The sequence below is a fragment of the Lactuca virosa genome, chromosome 2 (genome assembly GCF_052849685.1).
Source record: "Lactuca virosa cultivar CGN04683 chromosome 2, Lactuca_virosa_CGN04683_v6, whole genome shotgun sequence".
NCBI classification, from domain to species: Eukaryota; Viridiplantae; Streptophyta; class Magnoliopsida; order Asterales; family Asteraceae; genus Lactuca; species Lactuca virosa.
The window spans coordinates 135,933,359-135,939,725 of NC_136427.1; the positions used below are offsets into that span (position 1 = coordinate 135,933,359).

General features: G+C 35.1%; 1 long non-coding RNA gene across 2 annotated transcripts; it reads right to left on the reverse strand.

Moving 5' to 3' along the window:
- Positions 1 to 4,709: 4,709 nt before the first annotated feature.
- Positions 4,710 to 6,036, reverse strand: LOC145156527 (uncharacterized). Of its 2 annotated transcripts, none has more exons than XR_013736762.1 (2): positions 5,925 to 6,036; positions 4,710 to 5,208 (listed from the first exon to the last, which is right to left on the reverse strand). It is a non-coding gene; the product is annotated as an uncharacterized LOC145156527 (long non-coding RNA). The 2 variants fall into 2 exon arrangements; XR_013736763.1 differs by having other exon boundaries at positions 4,710 to 5,270.
- Between the last annotated feature and the right edge of the window lie 331 nt (positions 6,037 to 6,367).

A 6,367-nucleotide genomic window follows, 5' to 3' on the forward strand; every position in this document is an offset into this window, starting at 1 on the left:
CTGATAAGGCACAGGCCAGTCAGGACAGTCGAAGGGCAGGATCATTTTAGCATATAGCCGTTCTGAAATCCAGCAACCCAAATCGACATGTCTATCCTTGTCACCGCTCCCGTAAGTAGTCCTTTAGTAGTATAATTAATAATACTTTATATTGTAGGCTAAGGGATATACCTAAACCTAACAGAGTAAGCCCTAAACTATAGTCGTGCTTTCCTAAGAAAGTACTAATTCACTATAGTTAATAGCTCTGATACCAATCTGTCACACCCCGGCCGTCGGCGGAAACACCGGGTGGTGTAACGTCATTTCTCGTATCATAGTTATCAACTTCCTGAAAACACATGCAATTTAAAATACGTCAACATAAAGTTGGTGAGTCCACAAGTTTTGACTCCATATAAAAATAATACATTTTCCAAGTTTCAAAAGTATAGTTTTGAAAGTATCATTTTGACTCTCCAACATTTAGTATATATATCGTAGGTATAATGGTTTACTTACCAAATAAGTATATACCTATAAGTCTCATATATTATAAATATAAATGTTTGTAATTCCATACAAACTAAGTTGTTAAGTATAAATCTTATTTAAATTCTATATGAGTAAAACCGCTACGTATAAATCTATTTCAATTCTATACGAGTAAAACCGCTACGTATAAATCTATTTCAATTCTATACGAGTAAGTAGGATAGGTGTAGTGGTCTACTTAATATACAAGTAATATACCTACTAGATTCTTATACTTAGAGTATAAGTCTTTGGGGAACTTATACTTAACATTCATACTTGTATATCGACAAAGTATAATACTTCTAAAGTTGTGCTACCATGAGTCTATAGCTGTGACTGTATAACTTAGTTTTATACCTCTTATTATTATTACAAGGATCACACATTGCGGTAGTACAAGGATTACACCTTGCGGTAGTACAAGGATCACACCTTGCGGTAGTACAAGGATCACACCTTGCGGTAGTACAACAGCTATAACTTGAGGTAAAACTCGGTTTTATCTTAACATAAAACCAACAATAACAATATATAACATACCAAGTTTTATCTTGACATAAAACTAACAATAACGACATATAACATACCAGGTTTTATCTTAACATAAAACCAACAATAACAACATACTTATCAATTAACATATAGAACTTCCGAATATAACTTCGGAACTATATCGCACACAACATATATATAGAATCCTAAGTATAAATCAAGATCTACATTAGTATACTACTATAACAATAACATGCTAACAACTTTACGATAGTTGTATACTTTCAAATACGAAATAACTATATCCCGGTTATTATAACTATCTACGTTGATATTAATATACTATCATATAGACATAATAATAACGTATATACAATATTTAGCATGCGTTTTCCCCCGAAAATATTAGAAAGTGGGGGTCGTCGGGGCTCGGGATGCAAGAGGGCTTCAGCAAAGGAGAGAGGAGAAAGAAGTTCAGGTGTAAGAATGGCTGGGGTCGATCTTGCTATTTATAGTAAGATTTTTGGCCCTCACGACGTGAAAAACTCATTGTTCACGTCGTGAGTTTGGATCTTATCTCTTCGTAGACTTGCCATCCGTCTTCTAGCTTCCGAAGGTGGCAAAATGATTCCTCACGTCGTGAAAAACTCCTTGTTCACATCGTGAGTTTGGATGCTATCCTCTCGCAGCCTCGTCACACCTTCTAGATCCGAAATGTGGGGGTTTGACTCCTCACGTCGTGAGTTTTTATGCTCACGTCGTGAGTTCAGTCAAATTAGGGTTTCTGACAGCGACATCTTCGGAAGGCCATAACTTTCGCATACGAACTTCGTTTTTGACGTTCTTTATATCTACGCGTAGGTAATTCCGAGTTCTACAACTCTCTAATAGATTACAATAGCTAATTCTAAGCCTATTTTAAATTCCTCTTGTTATAAAGATTTTATAGTGTTCGGTTTATCATAACTTCTTCACGCGAAGCCAAATTTCGATGTTTTGTATATTTTTGGAATCGTATGGACGTATACTTTGATTTATACTATAAAGTATGTATGAAAGTTCATATTTATATTAGAATTATCATGAAATACATAGTAAGTTTACTACATTACTTGTTTTGACAAAATCACATTACATGATTGGTATAATCACATGTGATTGTTATTGACCTACTTTTGACTAGTGTTACATGGACCAACATCAATTTTCTTCTCCTTTTTTCTTTTTCAATCGGCGGGTTTTCTTTCCCAATCGATTGCTATTGATACGTGTTCTTCCACCATTTTCTTGACCAATCCCTTCCATCCTCATTTACTACCTCCACCGATCGATATCTTCTCGATTCTTCTGGTTTTTCATCATCTGATTTCTTCTGGTTTTTCATCATCTGATTTCTTCTGCTTCATTCTGCCATCCATTCCCTTCACCGCCTTTCTCTTCTTGTTGTTTTGCACCGCTTTGGAAATACCCCTCATCCATCTTTTATTCGTCTCCTACATCTACCGAAAAGGGGCGCCGGCCAACCCACTTAGGTTGGTCGTCTTTTACTGTTGGAGCTGATTCCCAAGAAAATCCCTAAGCTGAAGAGGGGGTAGTTGAGATAAACCTCAACTCGCTACCCTAAATCCAATCATCGACTAAAATCTTTCTCTAATAGACCATCAGATTGCCTCACCCTCATCGCCACTATTTATGCCCTAAGCGATGTGATAAGACTCAAGGCACACGTTTGTTAGGTTTGTGCGTCTGAGGTCGTTTGGCTGGGGCCTTCCCCATTCCATCTGCGAGTGGTGAAAAGGTATTGAGATATCAATAGGTGGTAAAGGCTGTGATAATGGTGAGGAGCAGAGCCGTCGTCTTCGGCTATCGGATGTTTTGTGTCGTTGCTTACCCACAAAGAAGCCAAAGCGAGGGGAGGGGTTCTCTGCAACTTTTGGTGGTCCTGATGTACTCCAATGGTTGTGAGATTCCAAAGGATACCCAAGAAGATTTTATTTTCAGCTTTTAAACTTCGAATTTTAACTTTACTTAGAATATTATGAATTATGATTTTTGTGATTTTGGTTTTTAGGTCATAACAGTTAGAAACTGTATGTTTTTTAATAGAATAAAAAATTGATCCCTGTTTTGGTCCTTGTTTTGTTTTCCATTGTGTTTGATTTGGATTTTCATCTTCTCTTTCTCCCACACAGGTTTCGGGTTGTACAAATTTATTTGGGTTTAATTTCGAATTCCATATAAAGCTCCTACCCATGTTTGTTTTCTTCTTTTGCTGTCGCCTGTCTTAAATGTTGGCTGGTCATATTTGACCTAACAATCGCCATGGAAGGTGAGTTATGTAAAATCTATATTACCACTCTCAATCTCATTTATTTATGGTATTATTGAGAACGGTATGCCCTTCTTGGCCTCATGTATGTTATTGCCCCTAACTCCAAAAGTTGTTGACCCTGCTTTGATATTGCAACATCATTCTCCAAGAAAATGATTCAGTTATACCCCCCCCCCCCCACCCAATTAAGGTTGACATTTGAAAGAAAGTTTGATAAAGCACTCCAACAGCTCAATGAATGTCACTGATTTGGTTTTGATATTTTTTTGGTACATGGATTTATCAAATAACATCAACTATCATGGTTGATGAAGAAGCAAAGCCTCTCAATTATGTGTGGAAAAGCAATGAAGACTGGGCAAATAGAAGGAAATAGCAGTTGGAGCAAATGGTGAAAAAGTCTACTTTTAGTTTACTCATTTTGTTCGTGATATTGGTAAATAGCGATGACTTAGGGATGCCTTCTCGTCAAATGTAATTACAAAACTACATGTGTTTATCTTCTTTGATGTTTGAATTTTTTTGAAATGTAACATTATTTGGTTTCATTTTATGCAGCCTCTGCTCTGAGTGTTATGTATTAGAGTTTAAATTCACCAGGACGGTTGACCAAATAGACCTCAAATGGTGGCGTTCCTTGTAAAGATCATTGGAAAGGTGTTACATGCTCAGCTTTAGGCACTGATGTTATGAACTTCATCCACCAATCCATTATTTTCATTCAATGATTCGTAAAAAAAAAGTTTCCAATTTTCATAAAGTTTAATTTCCATAAATTAATAAAAAAAAACCTTTGTTAACTTTCATAAAGTTTATTATATGGTTTTTTGTTTTTTTTATAATACCATTCTACAGATCTTTTATTATGTATAATTAAATTCTAATGTATTATAAAAAAACTACATTTTAAAGGTTTATGATGAAAGCAAAAATCATCATGTACACTTAATTATTTATGTAATTTTCTAAAATTGAAGTTAATGTCTTTTTTTCCATTCTAATTGTTTTTTTTCTCTTGATTTAGATTTTTTTTTTCTGGTGCTGATCTGGTAGTGGTGCTAATGCAAGAAGGACGGACACATATTTTTCTTGTGTGCAAAACCTCTTTTATTTTTCTTACATCAGTGTTAGATATGTAATCGGCTATGACAAAGTATGTAACAAGGTTACTTAAATTTTCAAGGTTTACTCATTGTTCTTAAATTATTTAAGTTAACATTGATTGTTTTGGATTACAGTGTCACGGGATGACTCTTTTAGACTAGTCATTACCGTGTGCCACTTAGTGCTTCTCCGACTAAGTCAGGCTAACTTCGACGATCTAGATGTACTAACGAACTTAGGAAGCAAGAGTTACGACAAGGGACACTTCAAGAAAGCTTCTATTATATAACTCAACTTCTTTACAAGGAAACTTCTCGATGGTTTGGGCAAATGAGCCCTTATCCCTATTTATAGGAACCTTACACCTCCTCAAATGGAAGTTTCTAGGTCCCGATCATTCTTGACTAATCTAGACTCTTCCTATTATATACATGGGTTTTACAAGACTCTAGAATATGATATACTTGTCTACGATGTTCTAGAAATCTCTAGGTCGTCCCGACATTATCCAAATCATTCTTTTATGATCTAGCATGTTCTAGATCGTTCCAAAGTCTTCCGGGTCGTTCTAGCTTCTTCTAGTGCCTTCTTGATTATTCCGGATCGTTCTCCTTTGTTCCACGGACATCTATAATATTCTAGTATCTTCCAGGGTCCCGTAGAGCATTCTTGATCTCTCCGGAGACTTCTCGAGTATACTTGATCGTTATAAAGTTCTCTAGACGATCGTGGAATTTTCCAGAAACTTGGTCCCTGACAACAGGCTTTGAATAACTTCTATGAGAATATCTTGCAGGTGAGTTGACTCAGATTTGTATCACTTTAACTTTCATTTATACAAATAAACAAAATATAAAAAAATAGTTTTATTTTTTTCCAGGCATTTGTCAAGCATATATATGGACTTCAAGGTTGTTCGATGTGTTGTAAAATGGAAATTCAGGATCCAATAAGGATCAATTTCATGGCCATTTAATCTTGGAAGTTGATCTTGCTTACATCAACTTTATGTATCAATTTAGAGTTAAAAGTTTAGTATCGAATACAAAGTTTTAAGGAAATTGATATGCATGTAGTCACATGATGGTTTAGATGTCTTAACTAGAATTCCATTCTCATTCTAATTCCAATTCCCATTCCAATTCAACGTCTATTTGTTGCGTTTATTGAATTTTGTCAGTTTTTTAACCTTTTAACGATAAATAAATCGAATAGAAACCACGTCTTATATGATGGCTTCTATATACGTTAATAAAATCAACTTTGTATGTTGTTTCCTTTACCGTTTCTAACCCCGCAACGCGGGATTTCTTCTCTAGTTTTATTTTATTCATAAAGGTTATTATTGTTATAATATAACATTTTCAGATAACGTTTAACATACAAATTAATATAAACCATAGATATATAAATAATATATTTTGTTGGCAATATGTATTTAAGAAGCATAAAAGGAAATTTATATGTAAGAAAAACTTACTGAGAAAAAGAAGTTTGACGAACGAATAATAAAAAAAATGATCCCGCTTTCAGGATTCGAACCTGGGAAACTCACTGAGGAAACTTTTATCTAATTGTTTTCCTACAGCGGCTTATGTTGTTAATCTTGCTCCATCCTTTTATATATATATATATATATATAGCAAACTTTTGGGATTTAGATTTCTGCCACAAAAGTTGATGGGTTTTAAACATTTGCCACAACACTGATGTAGCCCCTCGCCTCCTTACCTTCCACTCATAAATCCTCCACCGACTCCATTACACCAACTCCAATATTTTTGCCCTCAACTCCACTAGCTTTTCTGCTTCAAACCTGGACCAGAAGTCGACGGAGTTGTCCCTTTGTACCCCTAAATCCACACAGCAGCCACCAGTTCTCATGTCGCCAACCACCATTATTTTTTTATTCTTTTCAGAGAA